General features: G+C 43.5%; 1 long non-coding RNA gene across 3 annotated transcripts in view; it reads left to right on the top strand.

The window, feature by feature from the left end:
• The window catches only part of LOC116216805 (uncharacterized), a 163,854-nt gene extending 139,247 nt beyond the window's left edge, over positions 1 to 24,607 (top strand). For 2 of the 3 annotated variants that reach the window (XR_014884459.1, XR_014884460.1), the window contains 3 exons: positions 17,809 to 18,142; positions 20,963 to 21,062; positions 24,041 to 24,607. This is a non-coding gene — a long non-coding RNA (uncharacterized LOC116216805). The remainder of the gene's footprint in view (positions 1 to 17,808; positions 18,143 to 20,962; positions 21,063 to 24,040) is intronic. The other variant, XR_014884458.1, reaches the window with a different exon arrangement.
• The last annotated feature ends 208 nt before the right edge of the window (positions 24,608 to 24,815 follow it).

Below are 24,815 nucleotides of genomic sequence, written 5' to 3'. Positions count from 1 at the left end.
AGACTCTATTGTGTGTCAGAGAAGTGAAAGGAAGGAGGACACCTGGCCAAAACACCTTTGTGTTTTACCATAAAGCCTTGGGAGACCAAGAACGTTTCTGAGAAAAATCTATTTTCCCAATTTTTATCAAAACGTTTATAGGGAGATAAAGGGGTATGAGGAAACTCAGGAAAAGAAGGGGCAATTTGTTTCCTGATCCACATCAGCTTCCTTGGCTCCAGGATAAGAAGTCTTCTCTCCTTCAGGGCTTGCTGACTTCCATATCCTTGCTGGACTGTGAATTCAATGGGCTACAGTGATCGTACAGATGCAAGGTGCTATAAGCACCTAGGCAAATGCTGGGGTATTCTTGGGTCTTTCCAAGGTACCTTCTCTAGAAGGTTTGTCCAGTTCTGTCCAGCTGCCTTCCCTGATATCTTTATAGAGCCTGTGCACTGCCTAGTATTAATTTAACATGGGAGCTAAAGTCATCCCTGGATGATAATCCAACAATCATTGAAAGTGTTGGAAATTTTCTTTTCAAAAAGAGGTAGAGCAAGTCCAGCTCAGCCATCCAGCTGAGATGCTCACTCCTTTTGGATACCCTTTGAGCAATCAATTTTTGTGTCATTTAAATAAAACCAACTACAAAACAACAGTAGATCAGTGATGGTCTAAGTAGCAACTGCTAGGATGTACCTGCTGGCTCAGTGCATTCTCCTAGGCCAGCTATGAGTCAGGTCCTTGTGGCACACCCCACAGTTGGGCACCCTGACAGAGCTGTCAGAAGATGCGGAGGAAGAGAACACAGATAAAGGGAAACAAAACGCCTCCTCCTGCTTCTCACAGTCAAGCTGGCCAAAACAGTGCTGTCTCCTGATTCCTGGTACCTCCCTTGCTGTGGTCTACATTGCTTCAGTGTTAACATGCCTGGCAGAGACCAAGGCATGGTATTTTTCTGTGTGCATTGTATGGTGTGTATTTATGGCAAGGACTCTGGGCACTTCAGTTATTTCAATAGAGGAATTTGTGGAAGACGTGGCGATAGTTTCAAAACTTAAAGATTGCTAGTATTTTTTTAATTCCTCCATGACTTGAGGCAGTTGATTCCATTTTCTAGCTGAAGATGGCTTTTTGTGTGGAATGAGCCATATTCCAGTGTCCTTCTATTATTTAGGTTCATCAGTGAACAATCCTCCTTCCCACCTTACCACCTCCTATGTGCCTGCAATGCAGTGATCATTATATCCCTATGCCAGAATCACACACATTTTACTGTTTTTAATAATCTGTGTGTGGTCTGTCTGTTCTGTCTGTCTAGTGCAAGTTTCCAAAGTTATTAAAAAGGAAAAATAGCACTGGCTCCTGTCATTGAGACTAGGGAAGATTTTCAAGGTCAAATTCTGCAGCAAAATGCTTTCGTTCACAAATGTGAGAGACTTGTAAGGACCCCATTCATGTGATAAATATTTATGATTTGGGAGGAGAAATTCAAAAGCAAGCAAAATCTTCTGATGCTGACTATCGTGGGAATTTTTGGTGGGGAAGGACATGAACAAAATTGAGGAGAAAACCTTCAGCAATTTTAATCATTTCAAATTGCATTTTCTCAGCAATTTACTTTTCACTTGGGAAGAATCCTTTTCCATTGGAAATAGTGAATGAGAGAGAATGTTTTTCCTTTCCAGACTAAGTTCCCTATATTAAGCCTGTAAATCCAGAAATGAGACTCAGTGCAAAATATGTTTGCAGTAATGGGTTTGCTGGCATCCCTCAAAGCTGAGGGACTACATAAATTCACCAATGTATGGATCTGTTTTCTTTCATTCCAAGTTTCTCAGCTGACTTGTAATTACATTGCGTGAAAGGCAAATATGTTTTCTTGGGGTAAACTGAGATTTTGAGCCAGGGGAGAAGTAAATTGTCATTCTTTCTTCCTTCTTTCATGTAAAGCCTAAGGAGATGGGACACCAATCCCTTTAGACTTGAATGTGTTTCTTTGCCATGTTTGGTTTTGGGTATGAAGCATATTGTGTAAATTACCAGAGATTTGGAGCCCTAAGTACCCTGGGAGAGATCAGTCAGATCTTCTCTTTAGCAGCTGGGTATCTCTAGGAAAGTCAGAAGCAGAAATCAGCAAGATTCCTGTGCAATCTGTTTTATCTGCGGCTTTCTGACTTTTTTCCCACCAAAACTGTTTCATCTCTTTCTAATAAGTCCTTGTGTTGCTTGAACTTTTCCATAAAGAAATGAAACTCAATCAAATTTAAAAATCTGACTGTTCAGAAGCTTTTAGGAGAAAACATTGTTCCCCACCAGAGATGTTCTTTTGGAGATGCTGAGGCATCCACTCAGCCATGTATGACAGCAACTGATGGGGAAATTTTGTATTTCCAAACAGTTTCTCCCAAACCATATTCTTTATCTTGCTGCCTCCTCTGGCCTCCCCAAACACTTCTCTTGCTTCAGATTTCAATCATGGACTCCAGCATCTGGAGGATCTGCATGCTCTTACAGAGACCCAGGAAAAGGAACAAATAGAGACAGCAAAATCCCTGGGACAACAGAGCATTGTATCTGGCTTCACTCTCTCTGGCTTGGTAATGTGAAACCAAAGGTTTCCAAGTGGTGCTCTCAAAACAGAAAATCTCTTGTGCTGAGCACCCAAGAGGGCTCATCTGAGCAGGGTCTGTGGAATTCAGGAGCCCCAGCATCCCACTGTTGAGGGCTTCTGTTCTCGGGGAATCATAAAACACAGGTTACTTGCATCTGTGCTGCAGAAAAACAACAACAAAAAAAAAAACAAACGAGTTTGCTAAATATCTAAAGGTAAAGTTTTCTTCTACTTACTTCATTTCATGATTTGTGAACAGATACAACTGAGAACAACAGATTCAAATCTGAGATTCTTGGAAAAAAAAGGATTTTAAATGGAACCTGCAGTCTATCCTGGTGGCAGGGTTACAGCCCCTCTCTTCTTGACATTGATACGAGAGCTTTATAAGCCTTGGTGTGTTCATTCTCAGTGGATGGAAAAGGTGTTTTATCATTTACAAATAATGTTTTGCAACATTAAGGTAAATGCAGTTCAATTTTGAGTAGAGAAACTTGCACACTTACAAGGTCAATGATGTTATTTTACATTTATTTAATACTGCTGTTTACTTGCTTAGTGCTTGCTCTGTGTATAATGAGTAGACAACAAATATTAAGTATCTGCCAACAATAGATAAGTGCAGATGAGATAAAGAGGAAGCAAGGAGAGTGTGCAGGTGTGGATGCTCTGGCTTGGGTTCTGCCAACACACTCTACCTGGCACAGCCTTGCAGTCCCTCAGCAGGTCAGGCTCCACGCTTTACTTTTTGCCTGTGTGCGAGCTTTATTTTTTCTTACCCTGTGTGTGTGCACAGGGTTGTAGCATTGAGTCCATAGCCACAAAGTGGCCCTGATGCAAAAAATGTGTACTGCGCTTGGCACACGTTGAATTGATCAAAACTATGTTGTGTTCGTGTGTGGTGGACTTAGTCAAGGTCATTTGCAAGACCACAAGGAGACCAGCCTCTGACTGCTGAGACATGTTGCACGTCCACCAGTGTAATGCACAGTGACAGAGTGCAGCTCAGGAGTAAATGTGTGCCATTTCCCCATCCTTGGGTATTACTTCTTCCCTGTGGCCAGCAAGTTCACTAGCATGTCTCCCTTGGCTGACACCAAGACTTAATTCACTTTTGGCTTAAATCCAGCATTGCTATTAACATAACGAAAATTATTTGTTCTGTCATCTGTAAGTGCACAATACACACATGCATGTGCACTCACATGCTGGTCAAGGAGAGCATGTGGGCTCCTGGTGTGGACGCTGTTTTCTAGTAGTGGTGTACATAAAACATGCTTGAAGTGCCGTTTTAGAACCTGTGCCCAAGGCTGAGCTCTGCTCTGGGCCCACAGCCCCATGAGGATCCCACCTCCCAGCACACTCCTTCACGGGATCCAGGTGTCCCCTCCCATTGGAATGGTTTGGTGACCGGTAGCATGCAGAACTGTTAACCTGGGGCTGCCTGATGTCGAGCAGAACAACCCCAGGGGAGTGCCATGCACAGGCTGCCAGCAGCCAGGCTCACAAAGGTTGCCAGAATTAAAAACTGCACTCGCAAATCATTTTTCCCATTGATTTGTTTGACACTGACATAAAAATAACCATTTCCACTTTCTATTCCCTTTGAAGGAAACTGTGCTAATAATTAAGCTGTGTGCCAGAACACTTAAGGAAGAGCAGATACTGAGCTGAATTCTAAACAAAGGTGTAGCTGTGTTTTCTGTCTAATTTTCTCAGATGTTAGGGCCTATTTATGATCTCCCTCATGCCTCAGAAACCTCACTGAAATCAACACATACGTGCTGTCATGCAACCTGGCTAAATTTAGCAGGGGATGAATTTTCATTTAGTTGATACTGCTTTGGTCTCAGGAGGAGCTACGGGCTCTGCTGTTACTGACCTTCCCAGGGCCGTGTGACCCTTAGAGCCTGTTCTGCAGGTGCTGCCAAAGCTCTGCAGCCGCAGCATGAATCCCCCGTTTCCTCAGGAGCAGGAGGAGCCATGGTGCTCCTTCTGGCAAGGCCTGCAGGTCAAGACAGGCTACTGGAGAGGGATTCAGGGAGAGCTGGAGTGAGCATCACTGAGCACAGGCCTGCTGCTGCTCGTGCTGCTAGTACTGGCTACTATGGTCCTGCAGCAGAGCCAGCAGCTTTCCCCTGCTGTGAAGATCTCCTTGCCTGTGTTTAACCCTGGGAAAAATTGGACTAATGATACCAGCCTAAGGGAGACTGTCACCAGGTGCAGGAACAGAGGAGTCCCACCTGATCCAGTGCTTTTGTGCAGGTATATGGACCTGAGAAACCAGCCCTTTGTTCTTCTTATTTTGCATCAGGCATTGCTGAGATCGGTTTGTCTGAAAACAGTGCTAACCAAGCTGGCTGCTAGCAAGGGAAGCCTAACAGTACTGCTTTTAATGAGCATTGCTGTTTTGGTGCATGTGGATGTGTACACACGAGAGAGCACATGAATGGCTGGGGACAGCTGGAATTTAATTCAGTAAATGAAGAGAGAAAATGGAGGGCTGACCAGTGAGATGAATTATTGGTGTTTCCATCACTGAGATCATAAGCTACATCCAATCCATGTCAGAGAAAGAAAAACGTAAGTACTGTAGGAAGTTCTAGTATCTTGGGCCGTGTGTGCCACGCTGCAGCTGTGGAAAGTCTTGGCTCTATTGCCATGGGCTGGGGAGGCACAAGGGGAGCACAGGTTTTGCTGACGCAGCCTGAACCTATGCCAAAGGATGCTGTCCTCACGTTCTGCATCCGGAACCTGAATCTGAGACATGTTCCTTGAACAATTGGCCTCATAACTCCAGTCGATTCAGGGGAAAAAACTTGTGGTGTTTTGTGTTGTTTTTTTTTTCAAACCTAGCAGGCTTCTAACTGAGGGGATTGGTTTTTGTAAGTTTGAGATTAAACAGAAATGGCAGCTTGGACCTACTAAGGAATGTTTTAAAATAAGGACATTTTCATTGTTTGCTGTTATTGGTTTCCCCTAAGAGAGGATGGTGTTACCATATGTTAGAATGATTTGGGCTAGAAATCTTGCATCTGTTTTATCTACTTGCTCGTGCTGTGAGCTAGTGTGTTTGATTAAAGTTTTTAAGCTGCATGCTTACTGCTGGAGCTCTGATGTTTGAAGTGTGAGGAGTCTGAAAACTTCACTGGCTACTTTAAATCTTATGTACTTAAACCCTGCGAGGAAGTTATTTTTATTGGCCATTTCTCAAGCACCAGCAACCTGCTTGGTGATGTGTGAGATGCTAATATTAGGAAACCTTCTTTCTCAGATAATTTACACTAGAGAAGAAACAGATTCAGAGAGACAAAGTAAAGCCCTGGGCCTCTGTCGTTAAGTCACTGGGAGGTGTTTTCCTTCCCTTTAGCCTAGGGTGGCTTTTTGTCTCAGAGCTGAGGTGCTCTAGAGGAAGCCATCTGCTGCCTCACGAGTGTCCAACTCGCCTCAACCCCCGCTGCCTGCTGGCTGCCTGCAGAAAGGCCACGGACTACTCATGGCAGGCCCCATGTGTCGGGGGGCTCAGAGGGCCCACGTGCTGTGCGGAGCCAAGCACCAACCCACAGCACCGCTGCCCTGTGCCGCAGAGCTCTGAGGGAGCATCTGCAGCTCCGTGAGGCACGGATGACAGGTTAGATCTGCCTTAGATCTGCCTCGAGTGTCCCAGAAGTCCTTGGACTTGTCATTTCTCCAAATTTCAGTATGCAAGAAGAGTCTAAAAATACTGTGTTCTCAGGGAAAAAAAAAAAAAAAAAAGTAAATAAAATTGAAAACCATTAAAATTCACTGAGAGTGCTCACCCTGACCATGCCTACAATCCAGGGAGTGTCCACTGTCAAGAGTACATACTCTATGCTCTCTCTGTTTTAATCCACACGAATCGCACTTACAACTTCCCCTGACAGACACTGTCTCTATAAATAAGTCCCCATCACCTCCTCCGGGTACAATAACACAGTACACTAGGGGTGTCAAACATAAGGCCCATAGGCCAGATCAGCCCACATATGTACTCAGAGCTGACAGAATCTAATCTTTCATCTCAAGAAAATGAAGTCTCTAGACCTCCAAGTTTTGAAGGGAAAAAAAGTCTTATGAAAGGAAATGAGTGAAAGTTTGGGAACATCTGTTGGGACAGGGCAGCCAGGCACAGGGCTGGAGAGCAGGAATTGATCATTGGCTTCACTGGAATGTCAGGGCTTGGACAGGATTGGATTACATTTTCACATTTCTCTCTGGCTGACAGACCATAGTTCAATATAGCACCTCAAAGAAAAGATCAGTGTACATTTATGGCTGCTTAACTACTTGTTCTCTTTTGCTGAAAATATATTATGAAAATAATTGAAAATAATTTCCCTGAATGATGCTTATTCCTCGTTTTCCTTTGGCATCCCATCAATCTGCAGAGATAACCAGCCAAGATCCTTGGGACCCAACTTCCTTGTCATCCTAGTGACATTTATCTCTGCCTCCTTCACCCTTCCTGCGCATGGTTGGTGGTAAGAGCTTGCTGTACAGCTGGTGGAAACCCCTGGCCTTGAGCAGTGCCAGGATCACTGCCTTATTTCCAAGGGAATCACCCCACCTTGCCCACTACAGCAGGTTCAGGGCCAGGGCTCTCGCTTGCCCTGTGACCAGCTCTTACCTCCAGCCCTTCTTATTTCCTGCCTTTGGGCTCCCCAGGCACGACAGTGATGTGACTCCAAGTCCTTACAGGCTTTGATCAGGCACACTGTCCTGTTGAATCCCACCCCATCTCTCTTTCTGGTCATTCAGCTCCTTACTGCCCACTCATCCACTTCTCTGGAGCAAAAAAAACACAATCCGTGCCCTTTTTTTCTCCACATTCATTGTGTTTCTCCATTCTCCGTATAATACATTTAAGAAAACACTTAAGTTCACCTGTTACAGAGGATGTTTATGATTTTTTAAGTAGTGTTTTTTAATTCTTTTTTTTTAATCTTATTTAAATTTGTCGTGAAAACTCACAGAGTAAAATGGGATTGTTTCATCTTGCAAAATTACTTGGAGTTTTTTATTTTGGGGTTGCTGTTTTGACCTGAAAAATGCGTTATGGATATTATTTCAATAAAATGCAATGGTTGTCCTAGTACCCCATCTAAATCAAGGAAAATCCCTTAATCTGTTTCCTGAGACAGCACTCTGTAAAGTGCGCTGTCTAAAAGTGTGCTCATTGAAGTGGTATCGGTACCTTGGAAGCCCAACGATTATGTTCTCCTCCTGTCTGTTTTTCTCCTGCTGGGGTCTTGACGCTGGTCAAAGGCATTCATTCTGACTTCTCCCTTTCATATACAATCCAGCTTTATCTGCTCAGTGTGCATTCCTTCACTCAGCAGCTAGGGAGTCCTGCCATGCTATGTTGGCAGTCCTGGGGGGCTCTGATGGCTCCTAAATGCTGTTTTTGTTGATGTAGACAGCACATTCTCACACATAGCCATCTGCAGCACATGTAGCCATTTTGGCTCTAAACTGGGAGAAGCCTACTGGGGTGAAACTGGATACCGTCTCTCCCACACTGAAGCACCATCATAAGGCATCAGCAGGAAACTAAAGGTTGGGTCTCTTACTGCTCAGCCTCATTCAGGGGACAGATCCACTCTGCATTGCCTTATTCAGAACCTTACTGTGGAGAAATCATCAAGATAGATTTGTTTCAACCACAATACTCGAGTTGCTCTTCATTTATAAAGTCAGGCTGTATCTACAATGAGACTTTCGCACAAGGTGTAGAGTGAGGCCAATATACCATGTTCATAAGGGCTGGAAAAAACAAAATTACTTTATTTTTGACCCTTGAAAGTTTCTGATATCTCCATTTGGTTTGGATTTTCCCAATCTCCAACACGATGCTGTAGCTGAGTAGAGCATATGGTCCTAATAGATATTCAGTCCAGATGTTAGTTGTCTAATATGTATCCTGAACGGCTGCGCCGAGCAGCATATAAGGAAAGCTGGTGGAGCAGTTAAATAAGGAACATGCACATTCCAGTATTCTCACCAGTTTACTAAAGTTAAGAGTTCCAGATTGCAATACCTCCGGTTCTGTCACTTTGAATTTCTGGGAAATGTTAAGAGCATGAAACTGGCTGTACGCTCTCAGAGCGGATGGGGAATGGGCCCACCTGAAACCTGAGCACGATGGAGAGCCCTCAGCACACAGTGTGTCCTGCCCCATCTGTCCTGTGCCCCATTCTGGCTGCGAGCAGAGCCAGGCACCGGTCAGCTGCTGGTGCAACCAGAGCTGCCATAGCTTGATGGCTGAAGAGGTTTGGAGAAAGGGAAAAATTTTGCCCTAGCACCCCCCTTCGAACCCAAGGCTGGTCCCTGCTAAACTTGATCAGTAGCTGCACATAGTGGTTTTAATTCTGGCAGACTTCATGAAATCAGCAGTGGACAAAGAGGAGCAGCAGTGATCCCGCTGCCAAGGGAAGGGCTGCACCCTGAGAGGCAGCAGAATGCCCCCCGCCAGTGGGAAGAGATGCAGTCAGAGCTCGCACACTGCTCGGCACAAGAAACTCTCACTGCAGATTACAAAGCCAAGGAAGCCTTCATGTTTTCCCTGCTGCTCAGAGAGCTATTTATATTTTAGTGTTCAACACAGCATGTAAGCTGAGAGCAGACCTGCTTTTCTTCTCCCATGCTTCTTCTGGCTGAGGTGATGCCGGGGCTCCTGGGCAGCCTGGTGGGGCTGGAGGGAACCTGGGAGCATGGCACACCCAGTCCACATCAGCTAGAAAGGGACAGAACACCTGGTATGCCCTTCAGCCCCTTGGCTTTTAGTAGCTGAGAAATAACCAATCTGTGATGCTTCTTCAGTTCTCTGGGTTAGATTTCAGCTTATAGAGACGGCTGTGGGCTCCATTTAACATTGGGCTCCTTTTAACAAATTAAAAAAATATATCTTTCTCCTCATCCTTCCTTTCATCAGGAAGATTCACTCCTTGTAATAATCCCCCATAAACCATGACCAGCTGAAGGTCCCAGCCTTACTCCCAAAGTCCTCTCAGCCCAAACCTTGCTCTGATTTCAGTGGAAGCAGGACCCCATGCCAAGTGATAAGGCAAATTGCTTTATAGTTTTAACCTGTGAGCGCGGCTTACTCAGCAAGGAAATTAGCAGCTTCAAACACAGGCACAGGTACACACAAACTCTCCTATTACTCAAGTAAACCTGAAAGTAGTTTGAGAGTTACAATTTTATTGACTGGGAAGTCAATAAAAAGGATTAGCTTTTAAGATTAACAGTAAAACTTGATTGCTTCTTTCAGCAGCTAACCTAATAATTTCAGGAGCAGAGGCTCTGGGATCTGTAGATCACGTAGAAAAACTTGGTGAACATCTTTGAAAAGGAATGTTTTTTTTATGCATGGATGGAAATAATTTAAGCCACATAAAGCCTCAATATGCTCTCCTATGTGTGGTTTTTCTCCTTGTCAAATAGAGAAAAGAAGACCTTGACCTTTTTAGGAACAAAAGGAAAGGGTTTTCTTTATGAGAAGTACTCTTTAGTGATTAGGTACAAGTGTCTGATTGTGTTAATTCTCAAGGTCTGTCCTTATTAATGTTCAATTGTTGATTAAAGGCATTGTCTGCAATTAATGCCTGTCAGTGGTGTTTACACATGGTGATGATATTTCATCGGAGAAGGTAACTCTGTTAATAAGTTGCAGCCCTGAGAAATAAGCAAAGGGCTAAGTGCCTTGTAGAGGCTGTTGATCGCATGCAGATGCTGCTGGGCACTAGGGCGGAACCTCGCGCATCACCCTGTTTGTTCTCGCACAGAGCTCTGCACATCAGTGGGACTCTGCTCTGGGATCATCCTGGGAAGCAGTGGGAGGGCTGCAAGGAGAAATATGGCAGCAGAGCTGGCTGGGGCCAGGCAGCAGCTTCTGACAGTGGGACTTCTGGGGTAAATGCCATTGGTGCCTGTGCTTGAAAGCACATAAGCCTCTCTCCAAATTCTTTCTCTGTCGCCTATAGAAGAATATGTTTGGCTTTTCTTTGAGGTTGTAACCATTCTGCCTCAACACCTTTGGATGCCTTTTTAAGTTATGAGATAGTTTGAGGTGGTATTAGCAACCGATGGAGCCCTGAAAGCTGAAGGGAGTTTGTGCTGCTCAGCAACCTAAGCCTCAAGTGAAATCTTGGGTTTGAAGTGACCAAAAACTTTCCATCAAGTGATGTGGAAGGTGTTTGAACCCTCTCTTGGAAACCAGTGGTTGCTGCATGGCTGGGCAAGATGCAAAAGCAGTAACTACTGCACTCACTGCCAAAGCACTTAGAGTCAAAGGTAAGACGAGCATATTCAGCAAAGCAGAGAGTTGTCTTCAACAGCTTATTGGAAAAAAGGTGCTTTAAAAACTTACAAAAAAAATAGCAAGAAGTAGAAATGAAATTATTACTGTTTAAGAATGTTTTCATAGCATGCCTATAGAAAACATAGTAGTTGTATGTGCATGCATTGTATTTTACTATTAGTTTGTTACACAGGGTCCCGCTTTAAACAAATCATGCCTTTAATGGAGTCGAATAGTTCCAGTGACCTGGTATTAGCCTTGAATCTGGGGCAGAGCTAGTCCATGGTGGTTCAGATAGCAGTTTGCTTGCTTCCCTCTCTGGGGATTGAGTTGTCCCTCTTAAGGCTAAGCTCCAGTACTGGTCCTGTGTGGCATACTGAGCTGATCAGAAAATAGAAAGGACTGGTCAGCATTTCTTCCTGTGAAGAAACCTCTCATCCATGCCCTTGTAAAATACATTTCCATCACTAGGAATCATTCCTCTCTCAGGAGAGTTTAATATCCAAAGCCCTTGTCCATCCAAAAATAAATGGTAACAGGCTCACTGCAGGACAGATGTTTGTCATAGTGGAAAATGATCTCTAGAAAAGAATACAGAAATTATTTCATTTTTTCAGTTCTGAACAAATACAGGTTCTCCAGTTAAGGTGCTCTCATGTTTCTGTCTCAGATTTGTCCAGGCATTGAATGTTTAGTGTTCAGTCTTCAAATATTGCTAGTTCTCCATGAATAATCAAGCTGCTTGCTCCTGGGCAGCAGAGTCTGTTGACTAAGGGAAGTATGATGCCGTGTTTCCATGTAGAATGGTAAAACCTTTAGTTGTCTTGGCAGGCAAGTTGCTAACAAAGCATTCTGCACAAAACTGTGGCAACTTTTGACATGGAGATCAGCATCGCTGCTTGCTGTGACCAATTTGACCCACCTCATTTTTATGTTTTTCTTGATCTAGCCATGTCTCGAGTTCATGAACAGGAAGGTAGGAAGGTACTCTTGGAGGCATGATCCTCAGCTCCACATAGTCTGTTAACTTCAGCAGATGCTGGATGAGATCTTGAGCATCTTTTACTCCATTATCTTTGGCGTCTACTGCATAGGGAGCACAGCTTGCAGACATGCCAGAGCTTCTGAATTTGCCCAGCATCTGCATTCCAGATAACCAAGATGCTTACTTCTTTTTTTTTAAAAAAAAAAAAAAAAAAAAAAAAAAAAAAAAAGGTGCCTATAAACCATCCTGGAAGTTTATGTTACATCAAAGTTTAGAAGAATGTATAACCATTTCATTCTGCTTCCAGTCTTTCATGCACAGTTCTAGGTTATCTTTTCTATTTTAGGAAAACCTTTAAACATGATTTGGGGTGACATAAAACAACCTCGCTGACAGTGTGACAAAGATAGTGCACCCTTTCAGAAAAATCATTGTGTCTATTTAAATATTAGGCTTCAACTTGTTAGTGAAAAATGTATCGCACACAGCATTTTTTTGTGTGTGTGGGAAAATACAGTACAGATTTTGAAGTTTAAAAAAGTCTGGCAAATTACAAATTAGGATAATAATTCATGGGAGTAATAAAATATCAGACTTTTATTGCTCTATTGAGAAGGGCATTAAAAAGCATCTGGGAACTTGAGGTTTGGGAAGATGGGCTTTGAAAGACTTGGTGGGTTAAATATTAATGGAGAAAATATGGGATCTGTAAATGCCTGGAAATATGCTAATGGGGCTTGATTCGGCCAAGGATCAAGTGTTGCTTTGGGGTGCTCAGTGCCTCTGGGAGCTCCTGCTGACAGAAGGAGCTGAGGGACCTCAGCATCTCTTGGAATCCCACTGTGCCTGAGAGCATCATGCCTCAGCGAGCACATTGGGGGCTCTTGGTGTTGGCTGGGCCAAGGGCAAGCCATGGGGGACATGGCAAGGTGAGGTCACCCATGTAGCTGAGGCACCCAGGCCCAGCAGCTTCGAAGCCCAGGCTAGGCCTCTGGCAGCCAGAAGCCAACCCCCATGCAGCACCAACCAGCATGGGACCCATAGGGCAGGTCATGTGAGAAGCCAGATTAAGGGAGAAACTCAGGCTGGTTTCGTCCAGGCCATGTGGTCTGATGCCTTCCCATTGTTACCTCCAGCCAGCTGAAGGAATAGTGGCCAAAGAAGCTGCTCTGCCCCAGCATGGTGTGAGTGTGATGCGTTTTGCTTCTGAGTCCAGTGGGGCTGGAAGGGAAATCCTCATTTTCTACCCATGTCCTGACTGGGTAGTAGTTTTGGCTGTCCTCCCATAAAGTCACAGTCTCTTTTTACCTTAATTCCACTCATATTTTTCAGTCTGCTATTTGTTTAGATGCTATGGTCTCAAGGGAATTAAGTCCTCACTCGTCAGCCATTTATTGTTTGTGCTGAGGAAACCAGCCCTTGTTGGCAGTGGAAGCCTCCAGAGGCGTATGCTTTTCATAATGTTCTTCAACATGGAGCACAGTATTTCCAACCTAACTGTCTTTTTGAAGGCACTGTGAACGCAGAGGCAGACTGGTGAACTCAGACAAGCTACTTTTCTGCCCCAGCCATTGCTGCAAGGGCTGTTCTGGCTTCTCGTCACGCTCTGCCTGACTGGCTCCTGCAGTGGCAGGTCACTGAGCCTGCACACCTCTGCTCTTGAAACACCTTCATTTTCATTTTTAATACCCTACTCCTATCTCTTATCTTCAGGTTGCTGATGGAATTCCTGTGCCACATGCATCATTGAGGAGCAGCACAGAGCTTGAAAAGGGCTCTAGGATAAGGGATCCCTGGCCTTCACTGGAAACCAAAGAGCTATTGTGGAGCTCTGGAGATAGCAGCACCATCATCAGTGCAAAGTAATGTAGACCTGCAGGACTTCAGGGCCTTTGTTAGCACTTGTCATGGAGTGGAGCAGCAAGGGGGTTGCGTATTGCATTTTCTGAGACAGAATAAATATATCTAAGTTTTCTGGCATTGATTTTTGACAAAGGATTCAAGAATCTGCAGCTGTGCTGGCTTCCTCGTCCCCTCCCCCACTTTATTACAATGCATGTTGTTCTGAAATACTCAATTCAGCTATAAACAATCTACTCTATCAACAACATGCTTTTGCACTTTTTGAAATGGTGCTTTGAGGCAGATAAATGAAAGTAAGTATGGCAGCTTGCCAGTAAAAATCCTGCAAACTGTATCATCACAGGGGCACTGACTAAGACAGCACATTATTTTATTTACTGTGGAAACTGAAAATCCATTTCTGCCCATACAATAGCTGTTTATTTCATCTTTACTTGATGTTTGTTCTAATCTTACTTGACACTTCTAGATAGTAATAGTTCGCAAGCTGTTCAGATCAGTGCTCGCAGGGCTCCATCAGCCAGCACTTCTTGCTGGTGGTAGAAGTCCAGCACCCTCTCTTCTGACACATACCCTCTCATTGGCAGCAAAGGAGACCACCTGAAGGTTGGGCACCAGCATGGTGCTGGGCTAGCTGCACCAGTCCCAGGGTTTAGTTTGCACCTGTACCTCTACAGGCCAGGATGGGCACAGGACACATGTTGTGAACGCTTTGCTTTGCAGGAGGCTAACTTGGGCAAAGGTGCTCCTCAGTTTTTGAGTTTGTCTTTCTAGATGCTCAGTTTATCAGAGATTGATATTAACAGCTATTTAAATCCCAGACATCCCATATACTACATAAAACTGATTTTGAAATGCAGAGAGACAGGATAACCAGTGTGTTCCTGCTAAGGCCTGCTGGGCTCATCCTGCTGCTAGTGCTTTCCTCATCCCAGCAATGTGTCCTCTGATGGCATGGTGGCCCAATCCCTGGCTCCTGTGCTGGTAGAGCAGTTCTTGCACCACTCATCACAATGGCTCTAAGAGGAAACCAATGGGAGGAAACCCAGCTGGGGAAGAATGCTGAACCATTCAAAAACCTCTGGAGAGGAAATTAGTAATATTTTGTTTTCCTGAATATTTTCATTGAAATTTTGGGAAAATAATTGCAGATGAAAGATCTCTGTTTTTGTCATCCCATTCTTTATTACTTGTTTTTGCATCCTTGCTTTCTTCCTTTTTTTTCTTTTCTTTTTTTTTTTTTTTTTGAATATTCTTCCTCCTACTTCTTTCCTCCCTCTCTTTTGTTACACTTTATTTCATTTGCCACCACAGAAGAAGTGAGGAGGGCAAGGAAGAGAAAAAAATGTCAATAAGTAAAGAAAAAGTACGTTTCCAAATTTTCTTTTCCAGATCTGGTGAAAATAGTTTCTTTTGTTAACTTTCAGATCTTAATGATGGCTTTTTATGAAAAAAAATCAACTGAAAATGATTCTAAGCAGCTGTATTTAACTCTGATTTGGTTATCTAGCTGTGTTGGGGAATGCCATTTTATTCTTTGACATTGCCAGAGTCTCCTCTGGACACGTTTTGCTCTGAGGAGTTCTCCTTTCTGCTTATCCATTATAATTCATCGTGCTGAGCAGTCAGGAAACTCCTGAGGAGCACTTTGGTACTGTTTTTTTTTGGCCAGCTTAGCTAAGCTTGTCCTGTTTATAAGCTTGTCTGTTCTACTGCCTTTTCCTGTGTCCTTTTTGTTAAAGCTTGTTGGTGCTTTGGGAATAAAAGTGTATGGCATGAGTCTGGCAGCTGGACTGGGGAGGACAGCCATGACAGAGAAGCGTGGCTGAAGATTAATAGGATATACACTCTCTGTAGAGACAGGTTCTTAAAGACGTGTGGGTTCAGCTCTGCTTTTACCAGTCACTCTTAAATGCTATTTTCCATCTGGGAAGAACCTGTAAGGTGAATGTACAGGATTGCTGAGTGCTTTCAGATGAGTGTCAAGCCGATAAATGGATGTTGTTCTTCATGCTACCAAATACAGGATATACCTGGGTGGCTGCATTTTTCTCTGCTTTATCTTACCTTGAATCTATTCAAAACAAACTAGATCTGACAATTACATATATGCAGTGTACACTGAGTCACACAATCGTATTTACAAATCAGCCTAGGGGACTGAAATGCATGTCTTTGATTCATTTTAGTGGTAAAGTGTCCAAATATTGCACAGCCTTGCAATAAAGCTGCAAACATCAGCTATAGTTCATTGTAGTGATCCTTCTTACTTTTATTTCACAGAACACTTGTTAATTCTCAGTCTGTGCTACAGAGCTCAAAAGAGTAGCTCTTTCTGCACAAATGTTTTTTTGGAGAATTCCTCATGGCAGGATTTTGGGTATGCTCACGTGTGAACCACTGAAGCATCCCCAGAGCAAACTCCAAGCAGAAAAGGGCTGTGTTTCAGACCGAATGTCTGACACAGTTCAGTAGGCTGTACAGGAAAGCCTGGAGAGGGTTTGCCCATCCTAGGGGTGTGTGAGATGTGGCACCAAAGAAGGGCAAAAAAACCTCAGGAAGTAGAGGAGTACAATTTTGACATTTTTAATGTTGCCCTAGTCATTATACAAGCCCATTCTAATATGGCTGGTAGCATACTGACCACACAAGAGCCAGTGCAAAGCTACTGTGAATACACAACTGTTGTGACAGAAAAATACAAAATGGAATGAAATCTCTCATCAGGGATCTTCCAGAGCATCAGGGGTCTTCTACGGAATGAAATCCCTGAAGGCACAAAGAAATAGAAGAACAGTGGGCATTGCAAAGTGTCATGTGTGACAGCAGACCAACATCACCTCTGCCTTTGCTGAGTGTTCCATGTTCCCTCAGATGGGAGCTGGTGAATGACCACCATGTTCAAATATACAGCAAGGCAGTGTCAGAAATCACTGTAATGAAATGTGTCCTGCTGGGCTGTTAGAGCAGAGCCTGAGTGCAGTACAGAAGCACCTCCACGTGCATGTATGGGGATGGCCTCTCTTGGAGCCTGCCCAGCTCAGCAGGCTGCATGGGATGGCCTTAGGAATTGCTGAGTATGGGGGGCTGTGAGCAAGCTGGGGATCTCTGCAGGGAGGACAGTTAGAAATTCCTACTTGGGCACTCCAAACATTTTGTGAGGGCACCATTTTGTTAGCAGGAACCATGCTGGCATGTGCTCAGGGAATACACTACTGTATGACCTGCATAAGTTACTTATTAGTTCAGTTAAGATGTGAAATGTTAAACATTACATAAGGCTATGAAATCATAAACAGTGAGTCTGCAGAAAGGAAAAGGCAGGAAGGTCCAGGATGATGGCCCCTCACTACTGGTGGATATATCCCTTCTGCAGCACTCTGCATTCCTCTAGAGGGTTTCAAGCCCTCACTGGTACCAGCCATGCCCCAAAACTTGTCAGAGCTGGACTGTGGGGGAAGTGAGTTTAGCCAGAATCTGCTACCTAACAGAAAAATGACAGTGGGATTTTCCATGCAACAAAGACTGAGTGTGACTGCTGGGGGAGAAAGCAGGTGGAGAGATTAGATATGTCTGATGCTGACAGAATGCATGTTTGTGCTTAATACATTGGAGAAATTGTTCAGGAGCAATCCAGCCATGTGAAAATATGACCCTTGTAATTTTGCCAAGGTCAGAAAAAACTGAGATCTACTGAGTAAGAGCTGGTCCTGCAAGAAAAAGCTGTCCAGAGTCAGCATGACCATGTTGCTGGGGCAGCTCTCACCAGGGTCCCACTAGGGCAGTGGCAGGGCCTCTGCTGCCCTTTTCAATGCTTGCTTGTGCTCTGCTCACAAGAAAAAAGTTCCAGGCCTTCTCCAGCCCACCTGGCTCTGGGCACTTCAATCACTTCTGAGTCTGAAAATCACATTGTTCCAGAAAGGTTCATGAAACTTCTAGGAGGGAGTTAGATCTTCTATAGATCCTCCTTCCATGCTGTTTTCTTTGCTTTCTGCTCTGTTCTAAAGATGATAAAGTTATTAAACCACTTTCCTTTCTACTCGTTAGGGCCAGCTTGAGGAAGAAGGAATTATGACTCTTCCTGCCTGCAAAAGTATGCCTGCTTGGAAAGTCCATCTACAAATCCTGAAGATGTATGTGACCAGTTTGGGGCAGTCCTGGGGAGCACCAAGTGCTAGAAGGAGGACACGTGCTTGTACAGAAACACAATAGACAGAGAGGCGGGAATGCTGTTCCTCTGAAGTTCTCCTTTGAATTTCCATAAAGATTGAATTTGAAAGACCCATACCCATTAAAAGATTTGGGCTGAAGTAATAGCCAAGTGCTCTTCTCAGGCAATTCAGAAATGCTGTGTGTAAGAGCTCTGCCATCCCCTGATCAGGTAAGCTGCGTGCAGACAGGCCACTGGCCTTAGGCCTCTAGCAAGGAGGCCTTGGAGAGACCCTGTGGCTAGTGCTGACCATTTTCATAGTGCCAGATTGGTGCCCCATCGCTGTCACAGCAGCATCCAGTGAGACATTTGTGGGAAAAGCAGCTCTGGAGATTATCTGAGGCCCTGTGAAGGGGGGAAAAAAGATGAACTAGCAAAAACTTAATTAAAACTCTTATTATGAGGTGGAATTTAATACTTTAAAAAAAATGCAGTGTGACCCAGTGCAGCACTGCAGCTGAATTAATCATGAATGAGGATAGTAATTTTTAATTTTTGTGTGCATAAGAAAAACACTCAACAGATTTGACAATTAGAGCAGGGTAACAGCATTGCATGGCACAATGTGAAGTAGTTTTTCCCAGTGGTTTTTGAGAGGGAGCTAAACAGATGTGCTCAAATATTTACAAGTGCACAATATTCACATGCTTTTCAAATGCTGACCCTGCTGATTCGCAAAAGTCTGCTTCAATCTGGAGACCAGCTACTGCAGTGACATGGGCTATTTATCATCGGTAACACAGCGGCACTACCGCCAGCTCCCAGCGTACTGGTGTGCAAAGTCATCTCCTGCTCTACTGGCAATGCTACATCACCTCAGCAGCTCACCTGAATCACCGAGGTGGACCATCACAGACCTGGCAGCAGCAGGTCCTGGTGACTCAGTCCCAGTCAGGAGCCAGTGGGGCAGGAGAGGCTCTTATGCCACACCACAGCAAAGAGAAACAGAAGACAGCAGGGTTTGAGGCTCTGTGGAAGGATTTGAGGGAAACAGTTCCTTGAGGCCTGAGTCAAAATAGAATCCAGCTCTCTCCTGCTTGGCTGTGCAAGGAGGTCAACCAACAACAGAAACTGATCCCACTCTAAAAGCAGCTTTCTCCTGAGAAGACGCACAAAATACACACATCTTTCTTAACATTAAACTTGCTTTATAATGCCAACTGCAATTTTGCTATAATTAAATTTCAGTAGAAAGATTAGATCCATGCAGACCTGTGTGCAGCATTGATACCACGTGGGTCACAGAGCTGCTTTCTGTCTTTTCTGACAAGCAACTGCCACAATGTTGAGCTCGAATAGTGTAGCTTCTATTTAGTGATCTGCTCTAAACTATTTATTACCTGCTAAGAAATGTTGCAAAAATTCTCTGAGATACACACAAAAATATACCAGCACATCCAAGCCACTGTGCTTGTTGAGGACCATGGTAGGAAATACCTGCTTAGGTTCTGGGAAGTGGTTTGTACAAGGATGAGGAGAAAAGGGAGCATTTCAAATTCAGGACTTTGGGGTTAAACTTTGTGCTCTGCCCTAGGCTCCGTGTTAACTGTTCACAAGTCCTGTTCTTTGAAGCACACTGTTGAACATAGATTCACCAGACCAAGTGCACTTAATGACACCTTCTGCACAACTCATGCACCTGCCCCACCCTGAGAAGCACCTACCTGGACTAGAGGCGGTAGATAAGTCTACACCAGCCAGGCAGGGCTCTTCCTTGCTTTTTAGCCAGGTTCAGCTCTTCTACCAGCTTGGGAATTCCTTCCATTGAAGGATGAGGGGGTAAGGTCACTAAGGCTGCACCCATTCAGTTCCAACTGAAAAGTGAGTTCAGCTACAGCAATAAAAATTGGAGTAGCACAGCTGAAGGGGAGACAAGAGTGGAGTAGTCCTGGAGGGGCCTGTGTTACATGTTTGCACTATGCAATTCAGTGGGGTGAACAACCAATTGCAGATATCAAAGTGATCAATGAGAGGCCCAGTGTATTTGGCCACTTAGCTATGCTCAGTCACGCTTCAATTAAGAGCTGACAATGCCAGCTAGGATTGTCTATTTTGCTACTAGTACAGGGTGTTTCATTGCCTTATTTTCCTCAGAAGGGGCCCAAAGAAAAGTCACGTTTGTTCAGCACAAGCTGTATTTGGGGAAGATCAGGTAAGCCAGATGGCAGTGTCAGTGATGGATGGTACAGATTCCGTAGGGCTATGCCTGAATATCGTAACTGGGAAAGCCACGCTGCACTGTACCTCATTGAGATATTGACTATTGCAGCAGTTGCTTTACACTGTTCAATTGGCTGTGTAATTGCTTTCACAAATTAAACAAAAACAATGGTGAAAATATGTAAAATGTCACCTGGGCTGAATTGTGGTTCAGATCCCCAGTGAAAATGAGTCTGGCAGCTTCTCCTCACTTCTTATTTGCTCAATTTCAGCCTGACTGCCTTTCTGCTCACCAGCCCAGTATGGTGCTGCAGGTCAGGTTTTGATATGTTGTTGGTGCTGCGATGTGAGAAGCCCTGCTTACCTGGCACAGGCTGGGGTTATTAGCCCCCTGTTTTCCAACCCTTCCCAGTCATCCCATGCCTTGTCTGATTTTTGGTTTGCTGTGGTTGCTCTCCTGGGTTTCTCTACTTTGCAGGGCAAACATACAATGCTGCACTTTCCTCTTGAGCTTACCTTTCTTTCCTTGTAGCATTTAGCCCTCTAAATGTGGCAGTTGTTCATCTAGTAAAGGCAACTGAAGGAATGAGAAAGAGCCACATCCTGCAACTGCAAAATGCCAAGTCAGCAGGTCCCAGGCATGCTGACTTTTCCTCTGCAGGCAGCAGTCAGATAGTGTGGACATGTCCTCTATCCCCTGTGCTCTTTGGGCAGCAGCTAGAGGGAATTAGCCAGTCAAGGTTCAACCAGGCGCATCTGCATTTCAGGCTCTTTCCATTGCATATTTGTGGAGGTTGGGCTTATCTTCATTTTCTTTCTCTCCTTTTCCAGCCTGTTTAAGTTATTTGATGCAGTCACCTGAATTTAGGAGCAGTGTGGAGCTAGTGAATCCAACAAAGCATCAAGAGACGCTGTCACAACCCTACATACAGTAAGTGCAGTTGCAGTGACCCTTCTCACAGGTTTTCAAGAGCAGAGGTTACCCAGATGGCTACAAGGCATTATGTCTTCCCAGTGAAACTGAGACCCTCCATACCATTGAGAATTTGAGTTGCTGCAGCTGGAACCACAGCCACAAAGATACAATGTTTTCTGTCAGGCAGGCTGGAGGAGCCCATGTTTCTCATCACATAGATGAGAAACTTTTTAATAGTTTGCAAAATTATGATAAGCTCTGCAAGGCCATTTAAAATGGATAATCTTCAAGTGGTATTAAGGATTAAAATGGGTCTGCCTTGAATGCCTTAATGGGCCCCTCACAGGCTGTTCGGCGTTATCAAAAGGTGATTTTAAGAGTTTGTAATAAATATGTTCCTTTGGGGAAGATTAGGAAATGAAGTGGGATTTGCCGTCCTTCTGCTACCTCCAAATTGCTGTGCTCTAACTGAATTAATTTTCTTAGGTCTTCCTTGAACTCCGGAGTGCCAGTTCACTTCTGATCTATTGTTCAGTGAAGAGGTTTGTCCTTAGGGGGAAATGTTTGCTCCAAGAGCTAGGGCGATTTAGTATTTGATTATCAGCCTAGGAGAAATTAGTCAAATTAGGCTTTGGCTTAGAGAACACTTACATGTATGTTTAACCTTCCATTCCTGAAGAGTCCTTTAGATTTCAAAATGCAATGAAATAAAGTGTGCCAGCAGAAATTTTATGGGGACTTGGGACTATGAGAGCTATCTATTCTCAAAGCAGCATTGACTGGCTTTATTCAGAAAGCTTTCCTCAAGCTAGCCCTGCTTGTCCTGTTTAGTGTCCATCTCCTTAGCTTTGTTGCAATCCCAGCCTCCATTCATATGACTTTTCCCTCAGAAAGAAGGAACAGTTTAGCAAAAAGCTTAGGATAAACATAAAAATAAAATATTTTTGTGACTGTTGTGTCTGTTGAGATCCCTTTTAAGCAGGTAACAGATGATAAATTATTCCTTCTTATTGTGTTCTAGCCTTAAGAGGCTGGTACAGAAATTACTGGGAGATTTGGTGTTACTTACATTTTAGTTACAATTACTTACATTTTAGTTACAATTACTTGGAGATTTTATCTAACCAGATAGAGTTAGTGAAAATACTCTCCTTAAGCATTCATTTGTCATTTCACAGTGTTCCATATTGACTAAGTCCATGTCCTTGGGCAACCAAGTTGTCAGAGTGGTACAGAAACCACCATAATTATCCTCTGCAATCTGTCTGAGGTCTCCCTTTTATATAAATACTGTTATATGCTAGTTAATGGAGTTGAAGTATGATTATGAAACTTTCACATTTCTCAAAAAGTTGATGGATGAACAGTTTCTTATGGAGCCCGGCAGATAACATAACACCTATTGCAAGTGTCCTTCTAGCAATTAGCCTTACTGCTATTTCTGGCTGCCTAAAATCAACTTGATCACTGAAACTTAGTAATTTATTGGGAACAGTTTTAGAGAGTAATTTCTTTTGGTTTTGCCAAATCTAGTTGATCTCTGCTAATTCTAAAGCAGTCTTTTACCTCTTTAGCTACCCATCTGCCTTGAACTTTGTGCTCTGGAGCCAGCATTTCCAGTACTTTTGTGTTGACTGACTTTCAATCATTCTGCTTGCTGAGACACTGAAAACCCATCAAGAGATTCTCCAAGTTTTCTCAGGCTTTGAGTGCAATTTGGAGGCCTCAGCTCAGGCATAGTACTCTGGAAAGTAGCAACAATATTAGTATACCACTGAAAGATTTCTTACTACTGCAAGCTTCCTTCAGTGATGTGTATGTCAACACACACTCTTGCTCTAGCATTGTTGACTAAAGCATTATTTTATGTTAATGTTATCCAAATGGATCTTGAATGCAGGAAGTTCGATTTCTCAATTTGGTTAAGCATATGATGACCAAAAAAAAAAACAACAACCAATTCAAGAGGTAATACAAGAAGGGAAAACATGAATATAATAATTCATATTAACCACACAATCTGATGGCTTGAGAAACTGTTGCCTATATTATCCAGCTCATAATGATTTTGACTAAAAAGTAATCATAACTAGAGGTTAGGAGCCAGAAAATGTATTGAATTGGTTTAGCGGCCACTTCAAGGAATAACTGAGGAAGGAGTGAAGGGGGATCTATGAGGCTTCCATTGTGCTAACTCCATGTTGCTGGTGCTCCCAGTTTGCACAGAAGCTGGAAAACATAGTTGGGCTTGGCAAACAATCCTGTCCCAGCTATGACTACATCTATCTGCTCCTTTTATTGTGATTGTCCCCCACTAACTAATCCCAATTTAACTCAGCCTGAAGATGCGTGCTTCCTAAATTTCAGATTACAGATTTTGAGGCTGTAGTTAGTGCTTAGACTTCAACTATGGGGTTAAGCTCTGAGTCAAGAAGGTGGGCAAGTGGTCCTATTGCCTTCTGCATTTCACACCCTTAAAGTTAATCCTGTTTTTAGACTTGTTGATGAATCAGCCAAACATCTTACTACTGAAAATGCAGAGATTTTACTATGAAATTTTACATGAATATTTCTGTTAGCCTCTGTGAGTCTATTCATGCTTAAACAACAGAACCAACGTTTGAACACTAGGACCTTGCAGATCAGACAATAAGCTGGAAAACTCCACTGAGAAATACACAACTTTTAATTTTGCCCTACAGTACAGTGGTATTTAGATTTTTTTGCCTGCAGAATCATGATGGGCTATTGAAAGCACATGTGGAATCTGAAACATTTATGGTGCAAACATCATGTCAGCATTCTCCTACACAAGAGATGATGAAACTTCCTAAGATGAGAGCCCATGTAAATATGTGTTATGCATCAGCTAGGCAAACAGATGAGGAAATGTTGTTTTTAGAAGCTCCAGATGATGGCCATGATCCTTCAGTGTGATTATTGTAAGGAGAGACATACACGCATGTGCAATCCAACTAATTTATCCTTTGCAGATCCACTGCAGGACCAAGCCAGTGCTGTCTGTGATTCAGGAGAACTGAGAAAAGATGAAAAGGCTGAACCCTGAAGTAGAGAAAAATGCCTCAGAAAACCAGGAACCCTTCCATCCATGCTAAGAGAATATTCAATTAAATTGAATTGAAGAGAATGTTCAAATAAACATCTTATACCTGTGTGACAGCAGCTTGTATCTCTTAATGTGCAAAATCCTGGGCTCACTGCCCATAGTACGTGTCTTAAAACCCCTTAGACTGAGAGGTGACCCTTCCACTGGGTCTATCTCCTCCTAGCCATCGAAGGTCACTTCAGCAATTCCTAAAGAGTTATCTTCTTTACAGAAAACACTGGAAGCAGGAGGGTGATTGCCAGTGTCAAGACTGGAGCCATAGTCAAAGAAAAGGAAGTGCCCTGCCCCTGTGAAATAAACCTTCTCCATCCCCAGGTTAAAAAAAAATAAACAATTAGACCTTCTACTGCTCAAAGATAGCTATTAACAAATCTGTTGTTTAGCAGAAGCAGCATGTATGTGCATATGTGTCAATAAAAGAAAACCAATGAAACTATCCTCCATAAATTGTAATTGCTTCTTTTGTATTCATATTAATACTTACTTTAAACCCTGATGTCTAACTCTTCATGAGCATTCCTGTCTAGAGAAATTAATTTATGCTTTGTTCTGAAAGCATATCAGCAAATGGGCATTGATGCTGATAGCCACTTATTGCTCCGGCAGTGAAGTTAAACAGCTTGTGCTTTTAACTGCATGGT

The sequence above is a fragment of the Meleagris gallopavo genome, chromosome 7, assembly GCF_905368555.1.
Source record: "Meleagris gallopavo chromosome 7, MGAL_WU_HG_1.1, whole genome shotgun sequence".
Classification (NCBI taxonomy): Eukaryota; Metazoa; Chordata; class Aves; order Galliformes; family Phasianidae; genus Meleagris; species Meleagris gallopavo.
The sequence above is the reverse complement of the archived record's forward strand: the minus strand, read 5'-3'. Positions and strand labels throughout refer to the sequence as shown.